The 23,433-nt window shown below is 51.2% G+C and overlaps 1 protein-coding gene across 3 annotated transcripts in view; it reads left to right on the top strand.

The window, feature by feature from the left end:
• HDAC4 (histone deacetylase 4) overlaps positions 1–23,433 on the top strand; it is a 287,530-nt gene that overhangs the window by 109,945 nt on the left and 154,152 nt on the right. The window lies entirely within an intron of this gene.

Here is a 23,433-nt window from a genome sequence, read left to right on the forward strand (position 1 = left end):
TTCTAAACCTAGTTCCAGTCTCTGTTCCAGTTTCTGGGATTGCAGCTGGCTCACTCTCTTGGGGGCACAGGTGGGCCTGTGCTCTCCAGGAGGGCCCCTCTTTCTATCCAGAGGGGCTTCCACCAGAAGTGGGCCTGGCCCCAGGCCACTAGAATGGGTTTATCTTCTTCCCACACCCTTTGCTCCCAGTGAGAAAAAGGAGCTCAAAAAAGAGGGAATGAATGAACTAGGCAGATAAAAAAATAACCGAATGAATAGGTCCTGATTCTTTTGATAAACCTTTGATTTAATTCAGACAAGCTTTAGAGAAAATTCTGATTGGTGCATGGAATTCAAGTATAGCTTTTTGTTTGGGGAGCAGTTTTTGAAAAATGAACCATAATCTTTGTCTTTTTAGGAAAATGCCTTCATTCTGAGATGGCATTTCAAAGACTGCATGGCAACATGAGGAATTCCTGTCCAAAAATCCAGAAGCAATGAGCAACAGTAAAAATTGACTTTGTGTTAATGGTCACCCCAGCTAACCTCTAGTGGTCTCTGGTTCTTGGCAGAGGGAGGGTGGTGAGGGCGATGCAAGAGGCCTGCTTCTAGGAGCAGGTGCCCGAGGAGGGCTCCTCTCAGGCCCTGCGCCATGAACACACAGAGGTGGAGGGCTACTGGTGCACAGGCCCTTTCATGGGAGAGCCCTCTGGTCTGCTGGGCTGCTCACGCCCTCCTGGAGTTCCTCCTGAGGAAGTGCAGTAGAGCTGTGGCTTGACATTTGCAGCCTGTGGCTGCTTTCTCGAGTGTTCCACTCATTCTGTAGCTGCTGTCGTGTGTGGAGCCCTCCTGGGAACAGCTTTGGATTTGTGTCGTCTTCGCTGAACCTTGCTGTGTTGTGGTGGCTGGGCTGTGACATGGCCCTGTGTCCCTGGCAGGTGCATCTGAGACGTAATCGGCTTCCACACAAGGCCTTGGCTCTGACCTGGACGGAGTTTGGCTGCCGGCGAGAGGGGGACAGCTTGTCCGAGTTAGTGCTTGCCTTTTACTCGCCCACCCAGGGCCATCCTTTCTGTGGCCTGGAGGTGCCCAGGGAAGGCCAAGCAGCTCAGCTCTGTGGCTTGGAAGCTGGTGCCTGGAGGAGGCAGGCAATGGGGTTTTCTTTGTTTTGAGAAAGCGGGAGAGCCTTTGGCCTCTGGGGAGGAGGGAGTTTTTTGAACTTACCCCCACTGACAGTGTTTCTGATTTCCTGATAAGAAATTCTGTTGCTACATTTGCTGAGAAGTCAAAAGTTTGGAAAGGAAGCATTTCACGGCTCTGGGGCTTTAGGAGAAGCTGTGATTTTTCTGACACGCATGCTTGACCCTGGAGGTCAGCACACGTGTGCGGGGAGGGCTCTTGTCACTGGAGGTCAGGCAGCTGTGTGCTGGGCCTGGGCCAGGGCCTGGTGCTCAGGCTGACCCCGGGGCAATGGTGTCCTACCCTTGGGTGATGGCAGGCTTGGGGGGGGAAATGAGCTCTCAGCAGCCCAGGGAGGTGGGGGGCTCCCCCCAGCCCTTGGCTTCAGTGGGCCCCCTTGCCTGCCAGCCCTCAAGCCCCTGCCTGACTCTGTGGCCTTTGCCCTGGTGCCCAACCTGCTGGGCAGTGGGAGAGGAGAGTCTAGGGGAGGGGCTCTCTGAGCCTGGAGAGTTCCAAGGCAGCTTCTGGCTTTTGGACAAAAGAAAAACAAGTTGCTGCAGTCAACATGTCCAGATCAGTGTCCTGTCAAAAAGGCCGTGAAGAAAGGGGACATATGGCCACAGCCTCCTTCCATGAGTTATGTCCAGTTCCAGGGCTCCTACATGGGCATCAACACCCTTGGATGCAAGGTACAGGCTTATTGGTAGAGAGACCCTGCCCAGCTCGGACTCTGCCCCCTCTTTCCTGGGGGATGGACAGGGACAGAGGAGCTCATTGCGGGCCGTGGGCTCCACTGAGAAACACTGATTTGTCCTTGCAGTAAACTAAGGCACCAGCTCTCTTGCGCGCGTCTGCAGGTGGGGTTGGTGTGTAAAGACGGTCTTCTTTAAACGTCTTTTTTTGACCACATAGGATTAGAAGGCGTTTAATTCATCTGCGGGCCATTTCCCTTGTTTGGTCACGTGTGGCCGGCCGGCCCGTCTGTGCCACAGGGTAACCGCATTTCTGTGTCCAAGATAAACCAGCTCATCTGCTGAGTGACCTTCACGAGGAGTCTTGCATTAGCACATTCTTAACAGACATTTAAAAACCAACCCAACAAAACCCATTTCCTGCCCCCACGCTCTTTTCGGCACACTCGTCAATGTGAATTGCCTTTGGAAATGCCTGTGCTGGAATTTGCAAACCGAAGCCTAATTTAACCTTCAGGGATGCTCCAGCGTCTTGGCTGAAGGCGGGCAGGATGGATGGAAGCGACGTGGAGGCGTCTCGGGGAGCCCTGCTTTCTTTCTCTGGAGTTCCAGCGGGCACTTGAGCATCTCCCGTGGGGGCAGGGGCTTTGGGATTGGTGGGAGGCCTGAGCAGACCTGAAGTCAAGCTGAGCTGAGTCTTGGAGAGCATCCCCATTTGAATTAGAGCAGTGAGCTGCCTGCCCAGGACTGTGTTCCCATATGAGCCTCCCTTACTCCAGCCCCTCCTTGGGATCCCTGGGTGGCCTCGTGAGACCTGGCGGCCAGGAGGGATGTACAGCTGAGCCCTGGCAGTCCAGGTCAGCTACCGGCTCCCTCTTGCTGTCCCAGCCGCAACAGCACAGGTCGTGTTCCCTTCTTCTCCATCCCTCTGCCCCCACCCAAGACTCCTTCAGATGAAGTTGATGCCTTACAGAACCCTCCCAACCACCCCGGCTATTTATCACTTCTCCTTTGTCCTTCCAGAACATACCATCTGGCCGCCCTTTCTTCCATTGCTCCCATCACTGGCTCCATCAGGCCCTGTGGTGTTTCCTGGACGTCAGTGCCAAGAGCGGCTGCCTTTACACCTGGCCTTCTCAGAGGCCCCGGCTCCAAGGGGCGGTTGTTCTCCTGCTTTGGAGGAGTGAGGATAAGCTAAGGGCTCTGGGGAGCAGGCATCAGGCGAACTGTTCTGGGGCCCCGGAGACACTGGGATCATGCTGATTCCCGGGTGCAGAGCTGCCTGCCCCAGACAGTAAGGAGACACCGAAGCAATGTCATGTTTCTAGTCTTTGGATGTGAAGCAGTGACCCGTGGAACAAGGGACACAGGATCAGGGTCTGGAGGGCACGTTCTCAGTCCTTTACACAGAATGAGCCTCTCTGGTGGGTTCCAGAAACAGGCCAGTTACCTCTGTGTGTTTGGCCAGGTCCCAGAGCCCTGCTTCAGTTCATGTGGTCGGGGGGGCAGCCATGTGCTCAGATGCTGGCACAGAGCGCCTGGGACAAGCTGTGTTGTTCAGAGCTCTGGAGGCCGCGGGGCGGAGAAGGGCCTTCTTGTGGTGGTGTCCCTTCACCTCCGATTCGGTCAAAAACAAGAAGGGCCATCAGAAGAGAGATCCTAATCTGTTTCTAATTAGATTTGCAGCTTTTCTTTCACCAAAGCTTTTCTCTCTCCTCCTCCTCCCTAATAATTTTTTTTTTTTAAATCGCAAGGAACATCACAACCCTTCAGTTTGTAATTCCACAGAGAATCAAATTGCTGCTGTGCCGGTGACGTATGTTATTATGGCCGCTGGTGTTAAGCCAAGGTCTCCGCAATCCCACTGAAATTCTGTCTCCCATCATGGAAATTAAGGATTCCCCCAAGGAGACCCCAGAGCACGAAATCATTGCCGCTCTCAATGTCACATGCTGCCCCGCGGGTGGCGCAGCTGGACAGGGTTCCCTCCGGGCTATTCAGTGCCGACCCTGTGTAGGGACCAGCCAGCAGGCTGTGTCCCTGCAGGGCTCACAGGTGACCCCGCATACCTGCAGACTCGTCTCTAGCCTCTGTGTTCGAAATCTTTAAGGGGAGGGCGCTGTCTGGGTGGAGGGGGGCATTGGAACCTCATAACCGGAGTGTCCTCACAGCGCTCTCATGTCGCCCAGGTGTCCCGAATTTGGGTCCCTTGGGACACACACTTTCTTGGAGTCCTCAGATGCCATGGGTCACTGGTGGTGGAGCAAGCTACTGGTGGGCGGGAAGCCCACTCCTCTAATCAGGGCAGGGGGGAAGGTTCTGGTGCCAGCTAATTGGAGAGAGGCCACCAGCACACTCTGACCCCCTCCTGCACCTGGGGCAACAGCTGTTGTCTCAGCCTTCCTAGAAAGCCCCTCCTGGTTTTCCCCAGGGCCTTCTGTGCTCTTGAAGGAGGGAGAGATGTGCCCACTTGCTCCTGTCCTCTTGCAAGCCTCAGGTCAAGAAACGAACCACCCGCTTTTCCTTGGAGAGGCTATGGTGATCTGTGTGTGTGACACTCGGTGAGCTAGCCAGGCAGGCACTGGGTTTTGGGAATGGTTGGTGAGTGTTTCATCCCATCATCTCAGGATGTTCTCCAGGTGGACAGAAATGGGAGTTCTCCGGGACTGCCCACCGTGATGGCAGCCAGCCATCTGTGAGCTTCCCTGCGCCTGCCTGGGACCTGCCCGCACTCGGGAGAAGGCGACCTGGCTACTGGCCTCCAAGCAGGGCTTCTCAATCCTGGGTCTTCTTCTCATTTCTGGTCTGAAGACCTTCCCGTCTGTTCCCTGCTCTCATCTCTAGCATGTTCTGTGGCTCTCAGTGCCAGCTCAGGAGCTAGTGGAGTTTCTCAAGTGAATTTTGGACTCACTGTGGCTGTGCCCAGTGCCCTTTCCCCTGCAGGCAGCCTAGCTGTCACGCTCCCACGGCATTTCAGACCAGGTCCTTCAGGGGCTTGGGAGCCGCTGACGGCTTTTGCTCCCAAGAACAATCGGCTCTGCCTTGTGCTTTCTATAGACGTTTCTGACCTTAGTGTTGGGATTGCGGGAGGAAGAGTCCCACAGTCAGTGGGCCAGTTTGGGGGTATTCTGTACTATGTTGAAGGTGTTGGAAATTCCGTCTGTTTTTTGGCTACTGATGAGAGTCTGTTCCAGATGCTTAATTTGTAATGACTTGATCGGTCCTCACAGCAGGGCTGTGAGATCCAAGCCCCATTTTATAGCGAAAAAGTGGGGGCACCTAAAGGTCAGGGAACGTGGCTGCAGTAACAGCCCCTGGGGAGGGGAGCCTGGTTGGAATTGGGGTCCTGCTTGAGTCCACGCACGAGGTCTTGCACATCTTCTGTAGGTGGGGCACCTGCAGCTGGGCCTGGATGCGAGACCTGCCAAGGGACCTGTTGCATAGACCCCCGCCATTGCCATCTTATAGCCGAATCCCACTGACTTGCATTTCTTGGCTTCCAGAGCCAGTGTCCTGGGTTGCGGGGGAATATGTATGTGTCCCCAGCGTATTGTGGCGAGGCGGGCACAAGAGACGAGTGCTATGGGTTGGCTCTCTGAGTTTGCAGCTTCCTTCCTGGGAGCCCTTATACTTCGACAGCTGTGCTCTTTTCTTGGTCATCAAATGCCCTCGGACTTAAGGATGGCCCACGTCTCTGCACATTCCTTCCCTGTGCCTCTTTCCTTGCTCTGAGGCCATATTTCCCTCTTGCAGGCTGGGGTCTTGGGCACATGCTGTCCCACCGCCTCTGCACTGAGCAGAAGCTGGAGAGCCCGAGTGGGCACTGATTAAGCCCTTCCAGTGTATGTCCCATGCTCCAAAGTCTCTGACCCCTCTCGTCTCCCTGGGGCCCAGAGGAGTGAGTGGTTTGGTTGAGTGCCATGTGCAGAAGGTGCTGGGTCCTATCCGGAGCCTTGTGTCAGGCCAGGCCATGCCAGCTGCTCAGAGTAAGTATGGGTGTTATTTGTGCCCCAATCTACTGGGGACTCTGGGGGCATTTACCTTGCCAGCATCTCCCCAACTTGAACTTGGCTCTGCATGATTCTCTAGGCAGCTGCCCATCCAAGAAGGGCTTAGATGCTCAATCGTGGCTACTGAAATCAATTGAGTGGGCCATGACAACCTTAAGACTGAGTGAAATAGAAAATATAAAATTGCATGTAAGAAGGATGAGTTCTGGTTCAGTATAGCTGGGGTTCCGTGATGTCTGTCTGTGTCTGTGTGTGCTGGGCCTCCAGGAGGAGGTGTGCGTACTGCGGGTCATGCCCATAGCTTTAAAAGGTCACGATGGCTCATACACTGGAGTGTCTTATATGAGTTCAAAAGAGGGAAGGATGGGATGGGGAGTTGGGGGACCCCTTGGTAAATGTTTGAGCGAGGAGTGAGGAGGCCCAGAACTGGGCGAGTGCCCTACTCACGGGGGTCTTTTGTGCGTAGAGGGCTTCTACCTCTTCTTTGAGATTTATCCCCAGGTGTTTGACGCTTTTTGATGCTGTTAGAATCAATATCTGTTATATTTTGTGTTTGTTGCCGGTACACCGCAATACAACAGAATTTTGTATATTGACCTTTGACTGACCTTGCTGAATTCTAGTACTGTCTGGAAATTCTTCTGGGTTTTCTACATGCTAGCTGCAAACAATGGCAGTTTTATTCTTCCTTTCCATTTCTTTTATTTCTTTTTCCTGACTTAGTGCGTTAGCTAGGGGCACTGCTGTGGCTTGAATGGTCGGCATTCTTGTCTGGTTCTTGATCTCTGCACCACCATTGAACTGAGACATCTTGTCTCCTGTAGGTCTTCCGTTTGTTTGCTTTTATAAATGCTCTTTACAAATCAAGGCTTTCTAATCCCCACTTCCTACTAGTCTCCCCGCCAGCTCTGCCACGAAGCTGTGTTGAATTCTGTCAAATGTTTCTTTTGTCTTTGTTGAGATGATCTAAATTTTCTTATTTTATTAATGTGGTTAATTACAGATACTTTTTTTGAATAGAAAACCAGCCTTTGATTTCTCAACAAACTTGACAAAAATTTCGTGTTCTTTCTATATGTTGTTGGATTCAGTTTGCTAATACTTTATGACTGATGCTTTTGTGTTAAAGAACAAGTTTGGCACTTAATTATTTCTCTTGTAATTATCTTGTCAATTGTTGGTATCACAGTAATGCTGTCTCATGAAAAAAGTTGAGTGTTTTCGCTTTTTATATTCTTGATGATTTTGTGTAAGATTAGAATTAATCTCTTAATTGAAAGTCTTGATAGAACTTTGCTGTGATGTCATCTATGTCACAGTGTCTTTGGGGGGAGGTTTCTTTCTTTTTTCTTTTCAATTATAGATTATATTTCTTTACAGCCATTGGACTATTTAAGTCTTCTATTTCTTCTGATGTCGCTTTGGTAAGTTGTATTTTTCTAGCAATTTTTCTATTTTTATCAGTATAGTTGACTCTAGAACAATGCGAGGGCTCAGGGTACTGCACCCTGAAGTTGAAAATCACATATGACTTTTGACTCCCCAGAACTTAACTTTGAAATCCCTGTTATTGACCACAAGCCTTACTGATAACATAAACAGTTGAGTAAAACATAGTTTGTATTTGTATTATACACTGTATTTTCACAATAAGTTAAGCTACAGAAAAGAAAGTGTTTAATATAGAAAATCATAAGGAGAAAATACATTTATAACATTGTTCCATATTGAAAAAAATCTATATGCAAGTGGACCTACTCATTTCCAATCAATATTGTTCAAGGTCAACTCTTTCATAAAGATTTTTTTTTTTAAAGATTGTATTTATTTATTTGACAGAGATCACAAGTGGGCAGAGAGGCAGGCAAAGAGAGAGGGGGAAGCAGACACCCTGCTGAGCAGAGAGCCAGATGTGGGGCTCCATCCCAGGACCTCAGGATCATGATCTGAGCCAAAGGCAGAGGATTTAACCCACTGAACACCCAGGCACCCCTGCATAAAGATTCTTATAAGATTCTCCTGTTTGTCATTTTAATCCCTGCAGGACCTATAGTAGGGTTCCCTCACTATCTCTATGGATGTTTGGGGCATTTGTCCTGGGTTTTGAGGTGCTGTCCTCTGCATTAGTGGGCGTTCAGCAGAATATCTAGAATTGACCCACAGGATGGAAGCAGAATTCCCCTTTCCAGCTGTGGCCATCAGAATCTTTTTTTTATCATTATCACAAGAGATCTTTTCCATTTTATTAATCTTTTCAAAGAACTAACTTTTGGTTTTTTTCATCCTATTTATATCTCTTTTCTAGTTCATGATTTTTGCTCTTTAGTATTTCTATTCTTTCTCTGAGTTTAGTTTGCTGTCCTTTTCCAAACCCTGGAAACAGAGGCCTACTCTGTGCACCTCAGCCATGTTCCTGCCAGTCTGGCTTTAGGGTATCTAGCTCTCTGTCATGAGACAAGGCCCCATGACCTAGCTCCTCCTTATCTTGCATTTGTGTTTTCTGAAGAAGTCACCCATCAAATATTGGTGTGTAGAGTGCATGTTGTCAAAACCTAAATCCACTCTGTATGAATTACAGAAAGGGAGGAAGAACATAGGACCAGGAGCGGTGTATCGGGAAAGCTAGTCTGCCTGAAGTGGAGCTAATAGCTAAGTTAATAATAATTAAAGGGGTCGTTAGAAGGTTTAGTCTGTTATTTACCCAAAGAATAATTTTTCTGAATAGGTATTTTGGAGTATTAATGGCAGAGTTATGTGCGAGTATATATTTATTTTGAGGAACATCTGGAAGTGTCTAGGTTCTTCTTTCTTCAGAGCCCACCCTGTGAAGATACTTGGCCAACTGAATCTGTCTGGTTCCATACAAATGGAACGGTAGACTTAGTGTTATTAAGGTTTTGAGGTCAAATAGTTTCCAGTATTTTTTTTTTAAGATTCATTTATTATTTGAGAGAGAGAGAGAGGGCAGGGCAGGGAGCAGCAGAGAGAAAGGGAGAGAATCTTAAGCAGACTTCCCACAGAGCATGGAGCGCAAATAGGGCTCCATCTCATGACCCTAATGTTATGATGTGAGCCAAAATCAAGAGCTGGACACTTAACTGACTGAGCCACTCAGGTGTTCTTGTTTCCAGTATTTGTGGTTGGGTAGTGACTGGAAGTTGAATATATTTGAAATTTTAAGGACCTTAGGTCAGTTCATATCATATCTGCTTCCCCATTTGTAATATGACTCAGCCATCCATTCAGCCACCCACCCACCCACCCACCCAGCCAGCCATCCACTCACCCATCCAGTCTCCATTTTTGTTGAACTAGTCATTGCCTTAGGGTCATGGACACAAAGCTAAGGAGATTTTTTTTTTTTTTTCCTTCTTAGCAGCTCTCAATCTGGGGGCAGAGGCAGAAAAGTCCAGTGATCTTAGGATGTCTGTGTCGGCAGGGAGCCTTCTGGATCACCACTCTTGTCTGCAGTGGACGAATGCTTCTGGGGTGAGGTGATAGTGTTCTGAGAGGAGCCAGCCTGGGTTCCTGGTTGGTTGCTCTAAGGGAAGCCTGATGCCACCCAGTTTTTCCTTTCCAACATGTGTTGTTCTTTTGAGCATATTTTCTTAGCAAAGGAATTTATAAAAAGCAATCCTAATTTTTTCCTTACTCAAAACTATTAAAAAAGAAAAATCCCACACACAAAGTCAAACCTCTTCAGAAGTAAATTCTAGAATTCATTCTTGGATTTGTCTCTCTCTTGCCTTAAGAGTGAAGAAGCATCTCCCAGGAACCCCAGCACACTTGCTTGCTTTCTGCTCTCTTCCGTGAACTTTTTGTGACTCTGGCTCTCTGGAAATCTGTTCCAGACTTTAAAAAGCAGCTGGAACACACTTGAGCCTCTCAGCACAAACTACAAAGTGAAGGCATTGCCTGTGCAAAACAGATGCTGTTTGCATTCAAATAAAAGACAAACATAATATTTGCATTAATAAAGAGCCTTTGCAAAAGTATTTGCATAAAGTGGTTTATCCTTTTCCAAGAGCTGGTTACTTTTAACTAATTTCTGAGTGTAGCAAAGGATAAGCAATCTTTTGCTGATTATTGTTCACAAAGAGTTGCTTTTGCACAAGTGTAGCTGATTTCAGAGAAGGGCTCTCCACATGCAAATGTGGTGTCAGGTGGGACCCTTCACTGATTGCTGTCAGTTGTCTTCCTCGTAGATTTTTGTGTTTAAAAGTGGGATTGATGAGCTATTCCCCTGTTCTTGGTGCTACTACACTTTACTTCTGCAAAGAATTTTGCAGAATTACTCCAACTGGGCCATATTTCTGTGCCTGCCTCTGTTTTATAATGAGAAGAAGCCAGACGGTTGGTTGGTGTGTGAGTGCTTTGGTCCTTCTGTGGCGCAGTTTAAAAGACAGCTATATTTAAGTCTGATTTCATTAATGAGGGCTGTGTCAGAGTAAAGGAGCAGAGGAGAAGTGATGGTCTGTCAAGAAGTAGAGCCCAGAAAAAGATCATGTCCTAAGTCCTGCGTGATTCTTCAAGCACAAAATACCAATTTGCCCATGAATGTCCGAGCTGCCCAAGTGACGAGAGAACCTTGTTTGTTTTTAGGAAGCCGAGGTGGTGTTTCAGACAGTGACTCTGAAGCACATGCAAACAAGTCTGAGGAAACAGCATTACATGTAATGGAGGTCGTCTCTGCCGGCACATGGAGCTGTGTTAACCTTGCATTCTGTGCTTCCCCCATGGGGCATCTTCTGGCTACTCCTAGCATCTTACTCTGGTTTGAATAGGAGTTTCTTTTTTCCGAAATAAGCCTTTGGTTGTGAAGTCACCAATGGTTTCCAAGGGATAAACACTCTCACTTTTTGTCAGAGAAGTGTCTCCTCTCTGTCTTCCTTGAGTGATAGTTTAGCTAGGCATAGAACTGCGGGTGACGCTCAGGGCTTTGAAGATATTTTGTTGTCTTCTGGCATTTTTGTGTCATTGTCAGAAAGTTAGCTCTCAGTTCAGTGGTGGTTTCTTCCTGGGGCATCTGTCTTTTCGGACCTGGGGCTGTCCTGACCTTGGTCTGGTTTGATGGATGTGCTAGTATTTTGTTACAGTGTGTCCAGCCGTGGAGTCCTGCTTGCTTATCCCGCTTCAGGTTTAGCACACTTTTTATTTTTAATTTTAATTTTATTTTATTTTAAGATTTTATTTACTTATTTGACAGAGTTCACAAGTAGGCAGAGAGGCAGGCAGAGGGAGAGAGGGAAGCGGGCTCCCTGCTGAGCAGAGCCCAATGTGATACAGGGCTCGATTGCAGGATCCTGAGATTGCGACCCAAACCGAAGGCAGAGGCTTTAACCCACTGAGCCCCCCAGGCGCCCCTAGCACACTTTTTAAATCGAAGGGCTTTTCTGTGTTTCTGGAATTCTGGAATAGCCTCATTATCTATGTGACTATTAGACCTCTTTTGCATTTTTCCATTTTTTACTTTAAGAACTCATTCTAGGTCTGTATTGGACGTCTGATTCTTTTATCCTTGCCTGTCTTTCCCCTTTTTTGTGCTGCATTCAGGTCACTTCTGTAGATCTGTCATCCAGCTCCTTATTTCTGTCTTTTGCCATGTCTAATATGTTCTTTTCAATTCTAGAAAATTATTTTTATTCTTTAAAAAAAAAATTTCTATTTTTCCAGGGTTTCTTTCTTTCATTACATTCTTTGCCTCATTGAATGCCTTACTTAAGAAAAAAAAAATGCATGTTTTGTAGTCTTTTCCATTTTGTTTCAATATTTGCAGCTATTTTACAGTCATTGCTCTGTTGTGTTGGCTAATTCTGGCATAGCAACTTGCTCCCATGCATCATTTGTGATTTTCAATTTTCCTTATAACCTCCCCTTATTTAGGAAGGTTTTCCCCTCCTTACCTGCCTCTCCCTCTCCCTTCTTCGGGTGTCTCATGAGAGACATTTTCTCTTGCTTTCCTGGGGCTCCAGGCTTTTGCAATGCTGGACTAGTTTTTCATCCTAATTTCTAGACCTAGGAGTCCAGACCCGCTCAAGTGGTGGGACTCTGGAGGCCACACCCTCATGTGTTTGAGTTTCTTGCTAGAGAACTCCCAGCAGCCCTCCTCTGCCTCCCTGGCCAGGTGGGCGGGGCTGTCGGGCCCCATCTTCATAGTCCTTCCATAGTTCTGACCTCACGGAGGGTCTCAGCTCAGCGTGCCGTCCAGGACAAGCTCATGACCACATCTCCTGCCTCCCCCGCTGCGTCCCACCCACCCCTGTCTGGCCCGGACAGTTCTACTGACTCTTTGACCCCAGGGATAGGCAGCTAGATCTTGGTGCATTTGCCAGAGTACCATTATTTTGTTTTTCCCTCCTGGTAACTGGGGTCTTAGGTTTCTTTTGAGCTGAAGTCTATATATGAAATAGGGGGGGGTGTGCTACTCTATCTTAGAGTCACCATTTCTGGATTGTGGTGGCGGGGCGGGGAGGGGGGCTGCCTTGTGAGAGCAGGGTCCAGAAAGCTGAAGTTCTGATTAACTTAGCATATTCTTCCGCTCTGTTTTGGACCCTAGTGGGGTCTGTGTTTTCTAGACTGTGAAACTGATTTATCCCCTATAATATCTGTTCTTAGGACAGTGAAGCTTTTAACATTTGGGAAGGTTGTTTAAAAAGCCATGTCCAGGGACACCTGGGTGGCTCTGTTGTTGAACGTCTGCCTTCAGCTCAGGTCATGATCCCAGGGTCCTGGGATCAAGCCCTTCATTGGGCTCCCTGCTGGATGAGGAGCCTGCTTCTCCCTCTCCTGCTCCCCTTGCTTGTGTTCTCATTCTTGCTATGTCTCTTTCTGTCATAGAAAGAGAATAAAATTGTTTAAAAAGAAAAGAAAGGACATAAAAGCCATGTTTAATTTACTGGCTATTTAGAAGTAGTGAGCTGCTCTCTACTGTGGTGTGGGGAGGCCCCCTTGCTCTGGAGGGAAACAGGGAAGGAGGGTGGTGGGCACAGACCTGGGGGCCCATCCTCAAGAGGGACTTCCATAGGACATCAGAGCTCTTGCGGGCAAAGCTTTCTTACTGTCCTGTGCTTTCTCTTGTGCCTTTTAACTTCCTTGTTCCACTACTGCAGACACCCACAACATGACCCGCCCTCTGAGATGACTGTGAACGTCGGGGGTCCTCCTTCACAGCTCTGGCACCCAGGGAGCCCAGTCCATCCTGTGTGTTCTGTGATGTGAAGAGTGTCCTTGCACACATTTTACAGATGTGGACAATGGGACCCATGCTGGCCAGGTTTTTTCTGTGGTCAGGGGCCTGTAGGAGAGGATCTGAGCATTGGTACCAGGCCCGCCGGGCTTTGTGAACCGGTGTGCCAACCACTGCAGTCCCCACTCCTTAGTCGTTACACAGAAACCACTGGCCGAAAAGTGTGAGGACACAAATCCATGCCATGTCACCACCGAACATAGACCAAACGGCTGCTCCCCTTGGGAGCTCTATTTTTAGAAGATGAAAATAGAACCCGAAAATAGAAAAAAACTGTATTTTTAGAAACTAAAGTTTGTGTCGTATGAAAACAGTTATAAAATGAGTAATGATGAGGTTTAGTGAGTCTTGATTTGGGGGAAGTTGTGATGTGGAGAGTATCTCCATATTATAACAGAAAGGTGGTACTGATTTCTGTGGATTGGACACCAGCTTTGCACAGGGCCCAGGGAAGCCGGCTCTGTTAGAATGAGGGGTGTGCCGTGGTCTCCTTGAATGAGATAATAATAACAATGGAATTATCCCGACAGTGGGCACAGACTTTAAGGGACTAGCGGTCTTGGGCGGTGGCTGCTAGGCAGCCCCTGTGGCCTTAGGTGCACACGGTGCTGCCAGAGGCCTGGGGGTCCACATGGCAGCTGAAGCGCTGATCCCAGCTCAGCATGCGGGCACTGGGGTTCGTGTGTCCCCCTATTATAAAATTATGTTTTAACACTTTTAGAAGACACGATTTTTACAAAAGTGTGTTCTATATCATTAGGTAGTTCAAAAAATCGGAGAAAATAAAACTTACTGAAATGGTTTAAGCTTATTCACAGAAACCACTCCTATTGAAAGACCTTTTTTCTTTCAGCCCCTCAGATCCCCAGCTCCCTGGTTCCTGAACCTCTCAGCCCTGCAGCCCCTCAGCTCCCCAACCTCCCAGCTCCCCAACTCCCCAGCTCCCTGGCTCCCCAGCTCCCCAGCCTCTCAGCCCCACAACCCTATGACCTCCCAGCCTCTCCGCCCATGGCCCATGTTCCTTCAGCCCCACAGCCCCCCAGCTCCTCAGCTTCTCAGTCTCACAGCCCTGTAGCCTCCCAGTCCCCCAGTTCCCCACCCCCATAACCCCCAGCCCCACAGTCCTCCAGCTTCTTAGTCCTCCAGCTCCTCAGCTTCCAAGCCTCGCAAGCCCCTCAGCTCCTCAGCTCCCTATCTTCCCAGCCCCTTAGCCCCTCAGCCCCATAATCCTCCTGCTTTCCAGCTCCCTAACCCCACAGCCGCCCTGTCCCCCAGGTCCTCATCTCCCAGCTCACCAGTTCCCCAGCTCCTTGGCCTCCTAGTCCCTCAGCTCCCCCGTTCCCTGGCCTCCAGCCGCTTAGCCCCTCAGCCACTCAGCCTCACAGCTCCTCAGCTACGCAGTCTCCTGCTTTCCAGCCCCACCCCCCCCAGCCCCACAGTCTTCCTGCATTCTAGCCCCCCAGCCCCATAGCACCCCAACTTCTTGGCCTCCCAGCCCCAATACCGCTGGCTGGCTCTCTGCTGGCTCTCTGAGCCCCAGGCTCTGGAAGGACCAGGTGCTTACGAGGAGGTCAGAGGCCATTTGTAGACTTGATGGCTACACTATAAGTCAGTACAGGGCTACAGATGAAACGTGGAGGCCAGGGTAACACACCTGCAGAGGAAGGCCTTTCTAAGCCCAGGTGCTGGCCTAATTCATGAGCCAGTCCTCCAGTGTGTCCTCCTCCTGTGACACCACCACTGATCGTCCAGTGTCAGGCTCCTGAAAATGACCCTTCCCACCCAGGTTACTGGCAGGTGGGTGGAGCATGGGCGCTTCTGGGGGAACAGGTTGAAATGTCAGGAGAGCCGGATATGACATGTCCAGGCTGATAGTGGGGGCCTTCTGGATGCTTCCACACAACTGGCCTGTGATTTGGAACAGTATTCGTATTTCAGTACCACTGCCCCAGCCCCAGGATGAGCTGCTGGAGGGGGGCTCGAGCCTGTGGCAGCCACCGAGCAGCACCCAGACGAACTCGAGCAGTCAGCAGCACGGAGCTGCCCACACTGAGCTGCCAGGGATGGTGTTTTGGTCACACTGATGGCAGTCTGTCACCTGGCTGCTTCCAGCAGGGGGTCTGGGCCCTCCGGCTGCACGTCCAAGGTTGGAGTCATGGTATTGAGGATGAAGGATGTTAGGTCCGGCCCCCACCCCCCACAGTGCCCAGTCTGGAGCACACTTGGCTCCTGTGTTTGTCAGAGACATGAATGAAATGAAACGAGGGCATTTGATGTAACCAGGGGACATCTCTGCATCACAGCGGGAAACGTGTGGCAACTGGAAAATGGGACAGGTGCCATCGGCACGGCTGCCATTACGGGAGACGCGCCCCCCGCCCCACCGCCCCCAGCAGCAAGGTGGCTACAGTCTGGTCCTGCACGTGGGGCTGCACTCAGCGACCTTCCACTTGGATCTGTGTTCCAGAGCGGACAGACTGGACTCTTGTGGGGGAGAGGCATGGACACCAGTATGAAACAGTCCCCTGGAAAGATGAAACCTTTTTTCACCACTTAATATACTTTATGCCCTTTCTTTCCTGATCCAAAAGCCTCACGAGAATGAGTATCCTCTGCAAAATTGAGTATACTCTTGTGTGAAGTTCCCTCCGTGGAAGAGGTTCCCTCCCTGAAAGAGGTTAGTGCAGGTTCTAGAAGCCCCACCCAAGGTGCCAGAGTCTGGATGGCGGGAGGTGGGTGGAGAGCAGCCGTAGACCTTGTAAGCTGACTCCTTGAGCTTCATGAGCTAAACTAAAATATGAACCTATATTTTGGAATGCTGACACATGTCCTGAACATTTTGGTGCTCCCCCACCCCGAGAAAGTGCTGAAATCATGATCAGAGGTGGTTCCGAAGTTGTTTGCTCTTCGGAACGACCGGTTAGGTCTCTGGAAATTCCATCCAGTGCAGTCTGCGCGGGACCTTTCCCGCCCATCCCCTGCTCTATGTCTCGTTTCTCAGGGAGATGCTCTGTCTCCTAACACCCACATCTGGTCCACGAAAGTCCCAGTAGGTGAACCTGCAAAACATACCACTAGTCAGACCACGTTTCCCACTGTGTGCCCACTGGCCTCTCTAGCCCTGGGTCTTAGAAACAGCCTCCTGGGTTCTTCTTCCCCCTTCCGTGCGCTTCCTCCTCGGGGCCCCTGGTGCTGCTCACTGTTCTGCATGGCAGCTGAAATGAGCCTTGAGGACAGAAGTTAGAACTTCTGTCTCCAGGTGATCTTCAAGATCTGTGGCTCAGCTCTGGTGCCCTTCGGCCCTGTCTCTTCTCACTCTGTCCCCTGGTCACTTGGCTTCTGCTGAATGGCTTCTGCTGAAATGGGAGCTTATCCCACCTCAGGGCCTTCGCACTTGCTGTTCCCTTGCCTCGGCTGAGACAGTGGACGTAAATCCCTCTGGCATATCACTCAGGTGTCACCCTAGCACAAGAGCCCTCTGTGATCACTTTATATAAGAAATAATCTCCAATCATGTTCTTCCCCTGTGACTTCTGTTCCTAGCACTTGACACAACGCGATCTGTTAGTGTGTATCATTTCTTCTTCACGAGCGGAAGGCTGGGGTACAGGGACTTGATGTTGTTGGAAGCTGTGTCCTGAGCATTAGGGCAGCGGCTCAGTAACCAGCTCAGTGCAGTCTGTCCCACATGTGAACGGACGGTGGGGAGCGGACGGTGGGGAACGGGCACTGTGGCTCCGGTGGCTGAATGGGGACAGGAAGGGCAGCGAGTTGCTTCCTGTCTTCATCAGGGTGGCCTTCGTCAGGTCTCCCTCCTGGTTCCTTCACCCCTGCAGTGGGAACAAGGAAGTATTTACGCTGTTTCCCGGGGAGGCCCTGCCCACAGGCCTGACCTGCAGCAGGCGTGGTGTGCCCTGGGTTCTGATCCAGAGGGCAGACTGTGCTGTTAGTGGTGCTGCGTTTGAGCAAGATCTGGCCGGAACAAGACATGACAAAAAGGAGATACGCTTCTGGAGGCTTGAAGCAAATACGGCCCCACACTGTGATGGGGGAGAAAGCCCTCCCTGGGTGCCTGTCGGCACAGACTCTGCAAGTCTTTGCTGGGGGAGCCCCCCTCACCCCCCACCCCCGGCCAGCCATCCCTCCAGGGCCTCGTATGGTGAGCATTACTGGCGTCTGTCTCATGCTCGGTTGCTTCTGAAATGTCGCATAAAAGGAAGAAGGGCAGAGGATCCTTTTTCTGTGCAAAGAACAAGAATGGCTTTTAGAAGCCAGTGCAGCTGGGGCAGGGCTTGCGAGGGGCCATGGCTTCATGTCCCATCTTGCCTGGGTCTCCGGGGGCGGACTCCTCCGCACCCGCATGGTTCCCGTGCCTGAGCGGACTTTCTCCGGATGGCCATTTTCAGTTTATTGTTACGAGCTTGTGAGTCATTTCTCGTGAGCTGCTTATGAATGTGTACCTGTTTCCCGGCTTCCTGTCACTTAACCACAAACACCTTTCAGCTAATTGTTAATGCCCGGCAGCGTGCAGAGTGCTCTGGGAGGATGGCTTATTCACCCGGTGCTTCCAGCCACTGACTCACATTCTCAGGACACTCTCTTGCCCCAGCTGGATGCCTTGACCCGGGCTGGGACGTTGGTCCCACGGGTACACGGGGCTGCGTGCTCGCGTCACTGGGGGGCAGGTGAAGGGCCCCGTTCATTACTCGTGTTAGCGGTGCAGATGGTGAAACTGATTCTGAGTTTCAATACCGTGACTCCTGAGGAGGGTGGAAGCTGGGCCTGACTCTGACTGCCGCGGGGCTGCGTGACCTGTGCGACCCGGCCTCTGTTGGTTCAGAAAGGAGGACACCTGCAGAAGAACCCCTGTGCTGGGCTTAACTAGAAAGGGTTTGCCTCCGGGCCTCCACACACGTGCAGTTGGAGAAAGCGTGCTTATCTGCAGGCAGACAGCGGGGTTGGTGTTCCGTCTGCCAATAACCGCATTACTTTGTGTCCTCGCTAATTTAATTAGGAAGGGAGCTCCATCTCAAAAGCTCGTGCATGAGTCATCGGGATGCTCTCGGCTTCACGGTGCTCCTCTGAGTGCTCCCTGGAACTCCTGTCTGTTACTCCTTGTACAGACTCTGGGAAAGCTGCACATGGTAAACGTGAGGTTACTTTCCCCCTCCGCCTCCAGTGCTCTTCAAAACAGCTTTGGAGTGACTCACCAATCAGGTCCTCCCCACAGGGCAGATGGACATCCTCCCAGGAGCCAAGATGGATCTGTTTTCAAAGGCAGGCGAGGACATTTTCTCCTGATTTCCTAAATCACTTCAGGCTGCCTGGGCGGTTGGGCGGGGGTGGGGGTAGGTCTGGGCTGTGGGGTGGGGAGCAGGGAAGAGCAGTCCTGCAGGGGTGTTGCCTTCGGGGGTCGGAGAGTGGCCAGATCCGTCTCCAGAGCATGGGCCTGAGACTCCCTGGGGATGCCCCTCTGGGAAGTGTGGCCCCTGCCCAGAGAGGAGAGCTGGGCCTGCTCTGGCATCTTGGACCAGGGCGGCCTGCGCTTGGGGCCAGCCACAGAGCTGCCCTCGTGCGCTCATGCCCCATCCCACTCTGTCCCTTGCTCCATCTGTGTTGTCCAACTCTGGGCTTGAGTCAGTCCTGTGGGGACATGGGGATGGGACAGACCCCACTCTGGGAGCTCCTGTCGGGGCGCGTACATGCTGCTGTCACTCCCTTTCTTCCCCTTGTGGCCTGAGGTCCAACCTTTTGGTATCCTCTCTCCTGTTATCAGAGTTTTCTGGCTGTGTGGACTTTGTCCCTGATGGGGCTGGTGAGGTGGTGTGTTTCCACTTCTGAATTTTCCTAAAGAAAACTTCTGAGTAGCAGGCTGGGACTTTTCCCTCCATGGCTCATCCCTGTCCTGTTGTGTCAGCCTTTCTGCGAGCTGTCTGAGGCCCCAGGTTGAGGCAGAGGGGGCGTTTGGTCCTGTCTGCCTTGACTCAGCCCTGGGCGTCAGGGAGGTCGCCAGGCGGGGTGTGGAGAGAAGTAGAGCGTGACTCCCAGGGAGGCCATGGCCTGTGCCATGCAGGCCCCGCTTGTGGAGCTGTCGAGCCCCCCTACCCAAACACACACAAGGGCATGCGCCCCGGACTCTAGGTGCGGCATTTGGCATCCTGTCGGGCACCCCACCTCAGGTGCCCACGAGCCATGTGCTGAGTTGAGTGTGAGCAGGGAGGGTTTGCTGGCTCTTGTTTGCACAGCTCAGGGTTGGCAACCTGAAGACTCTCCGGAGTTGCAGCTAGCGAGCTGGTGAGGTGATGCCCTTTAGCAAGGACAGGTGCCATGAAGTACAAAGTGAGGTCTTGTTTTTATTCTTGGCATCTCTTGAAACTATCACGAAAAATTTCACACAAATGAAACAAGAGAGACCTTAATGCGTGTGGGTAGCCCCCATGCCCATCTCCAACTTTTCGAACCTCGTGCTTTTTAGACTGTGCCCACCTTATCAGTCCCCACCCCAACCCTCATTTTCTGGAAAATTTAAAACAAATTCCAGATACCAAAGCTTTTGCCCATAAACACTACAGCATGGATTTCTGACACACGGAATCCTGTGATCATACTCAACAAAATGAAGAATTCCTAATCATCAGGTCATGGTTTAGGGTCTCCCAGTGGTCACAGAAAATGTCCTTTCACAGTAGTGTATTCAGATCTGGACGCTGGGATTGTCAACATATCTACATCAGCACCCGTGGCGGCTCGGCCGCTGGAAGGAGCGGGTCACTGTCCTGGGCGACTTTTCATTCCACACCTGACTGCTCTTAGCCGCCTGCTGTCTTTTCAGCCCATTCCTTTCAGCTCTGATTTCCCAAAAACTGGGAGCTATAGCTAGTTTTGATTTTCAGCTGAAGGAGAATACTTCATAGATTAGCCTTGACATTGTAAAGTCTGTGCGATCTTCCTGAAGGAAGAGATATTGCTAAGGAGAAAGACTATCTCCCATCTTCGTTGGTTTCCGATAAATACACGTAAACTGATGCCAGACATGCCTCAGGAAGCCACAACATTTAAGCCGTTGAAGTATAATTCACATTAACCGGCAGATCCCAGGTTTACTGCTGACCTTCCATACTTCTCAGGATGGTGCGCGGGGAGGGAAGGAAGCGCTCCATGGGCCGGGCTGCTTGGGGCTGGCAGCAGGACTCACTGGGGGCTGCCTGTTGGGTTGCCCTGAGTTCCTGGGGGCACCTGAGTGGTCCTAGCCGCCAGGGCTTGGGCACTGTTGGCTGTGGTCTGTGGAGGGCAGGCAGGCGGTGCCCAGAAGAGGGCAGGTTGCTCAGCAGAGGAGGAGGGAGGCTGGTGGTCCAAGTCCTAGGGTGGAGGTTGGATGCCCCAGTGGGGTGGTTCAGACCAGGGAGAGGGCCTGGGGCGGGGGGCAGGTTGAGTATTTTGCTGCCCCGATGAATCACTTGCGCCTTGAGGTGAGATGTTTCCATGTAGTGAGCCCCCTTTTATAATTTAAATGAACAAGGGTGTCCAATGTCTGGTGTGGGAATTGTGCAGCTCACTCTGGTTGGGTGCGGGGAAACGCTGGCATCATGTCAACATTGTAGGAAGGTACATTGGCCCCTGAATCCAGACCCCAGTGATCACCCATGACTTGCACAGTGTGTGAGAGCTGGTGAATGGTCGTGCACCCTACCGCACGCCCAGCGGGGTTGGGGGCGTGTTCAAGGGGCCAAGCCTCTCCTGCAGTGTTCGGTGCAGACACCTGCTGTGTGCTCTTGGCCCGGCGCTGGCGCTGTCCTCCTTGCTCCAGCCTCTGTGCAGACCAGGCTTCCCTTCCGTCTTCACTCAGGCCCAAGACAAGCCACTTTTTGCTGGGCAGGAGACACTCCTGAGTTGTGGTCCCCATATAAAGGCTTACCTGTTTCTTCAAGACTTCCTTCCTGTCATACCAATACACACACACCTCCAACACAAGTGTCCCTACTGCGGGGATGTGACTTTTCTTATTAAGTTCATTTTTACAGAAACCCGGGCTTCTCTTGTTCTACCTCAGTCCACGTCCTTCATTTAGTGTCCCCTCCCGAGGGCAAGAGAGCTTGGTCCCCACACAACCAACTCAGATGCCCCGTCAGGCTGTGGTCCTTGTTTGGGACGGGGCATGTCGTGGCCGCACCAGCTCGAGGCTGCCTACGTTGGCAGAACTCCCAGCCTGCACCCAGGAAGCAGCACTCGCCCCCCCGGGACCCCTGTTCATCGCAGCACTTATGGGAGCAACAGCTGATCCAGCGGCAGAGCCAAAGCCAGAGCTCAGACTGGAGCTCACACATCTTCGAGGAAACAACCCCTTCATGGGCATACATTCTAGCATGCTCCCTGTTAGATTGGAGTTCACATTGGAATAGATGACGGGGAGAGGGGTAGGGAAGAGGAAAGGAATGCTGTCATTCTCACTGCTAGAAAATCCGCTGACTGCTCCTTGGGCCCAGGGGAGCCCCTGAGACACAGTTAATTCTCAGCTCATCTCCCGGGCGGGCCTGTTGCTGTTCCTGCCTTAGAGATGCCCCCGAGTCTGAGAAATGGGAGGGAGGAGCTCGAGGTCACGCCTTGGGTGTAGGCAGAACAGGCTTTGAACCCAGCTGGTGGTAACTGCCATGGCCCTGGTGTGGCTCTGCCCTGTGTGCCTTGCTCCTGCCCTGTCCATGGGGATCCAGAGGCTGGGCTGCCTTCTGTGTCTGGTGTTCCACTCTGTGTCCCTGGGAGCAGGTCCATCACCCTAAGCCTGGGGAGTGGATGCGGAAGGGTAGCCGCTCTTGTCGGCAGCATGGGCTGCAGAGAGCAGCTTTATTTCAGAGAAATGTTGTGGGGACAGGGACTCAAACCAGCACCTTCCCAGTGGAGAGGCCGGACAGACACACACCGGCCCCATGACTGATGCCGATGGCCCTGGTGATGTGTCCCGTCTGTGGTATGTGTTGTCCCATGATAGGAACAGTCTTCCCTCTAAAAACATGCAGTCCCAGTCCAGTTATGAGGAGAACACCCGACAAGTCCCAGCCAAGGGACATTCTACAGAGTACGTGATCTGCACTCCCCCACCCTGGCGCCGTCATTAAGAACAGGGGCAGGAGCCTAGGAGAAGTGACACGCAGGGGTCATGTGAGAGCCTGGGTGGGGGGCTGGAACAGGGAGGGAAAGCCCAGGCACCTGGCATACGCCGGGGCTTCAGTGAACCAGAGCTCGACACACCAGCCTCATGGGAGATGCCCCTCTTGGGGGAAGCGGGAATATGAGAACACTCTGCTATTTTTAATTTTTCTGTAAATCCACAACTGTTCTAAAATAAAAAGTTTGTATGAGAAAATAAAAATGGATAGAAGATTGGCTGGAGTGAAGACTGGGCACTATTCCTGCTGCCAGAGACCTCAGACCCCACGACCAAGTGTCTGCAGGCCAGTGGCGCCCGGAGAGGAGGGGGGCACTGCCCCCCAGGAGCTTGGGAGGTGGCACGGGGCAACCCTCCCCTCCAGCCTCTGCAAGTGGCGCTTTACCACCTACATGAGGTGAGCCCCAAAGTGCAGTTTAGAATATTAATTTATTGCGTTCTTTTACCTTCCCGATCCTGGCATCCATGCTTGTGTAACCAAGAGCCCTTGGTTTGGGAGGCCTGGGCATGCAGGGCAAGGAGAGGAGGAGGGAGGGGTGAGATCAGACACAGCGCAGGTGTTTCTCAGTGTTTCTGTACAGGTATAGCATTGGTCCCCACCAACAGAATGGGGCAAGAAAAAGAAATGATAGGAAAACCGAACTGTCACCATCCCAGTATCCTGCAGGTAGAAAATCCAGTTCAGATATGTGGTCAGAATAAATGAGTGTGCTGGGGTCCTGGGATACAAACCCGCATGCGGTGACTTAAATTTGCACTACTGAGGAGAATGGGCTGCTGAAAATGCCAGACACCTGGGGATAAGTCTAGAGATTTTCAGTTCCTCTGCACTCCGCGTTCTACAACATCTTTGACAGCAGCGAGGCGAAGCGCTAGTCCATGTCCACAGATCATATTGCTGTGATCCTGATCTCTCCCAGCTCTCTGTACCTACACGGTCCCAGACAGAGTTAGTCCCCTTCTCGCCCCTCCCCACCCACCCGGCTTCCCCTTTTATCTTTTTTCTTTTTCTTTTTCTTTTTCTTTTTCTTTTTGTCTTTCTGTATTTTGGAAGACAAGCTGATTCTAGAATTTATGTGGTAAAGGACCCGCAGCCCCCAAGATGGTTCTGAAGCAGAAAATAGGGACTCTTGCCTTGCAGCAGTTAGACAGTATGATTATTGGCAC

Source organism: Mustela putorius, unplaced genomic scaffold (genome assembly GCF_011764305.1).
Source record: "Mustela putorius furo isolate JIRA1106 unplaced genomic scaffold, ASM1176430v1.1 tig00003869_pilon_pilon_pilon, whole genome shotgun sequence".
Lineage (NCBI taxonomy): Eukaryota > Metazoa > Chordata > Mammalia > Carnivora > Mustelidae > Mustela > Mustela putorius.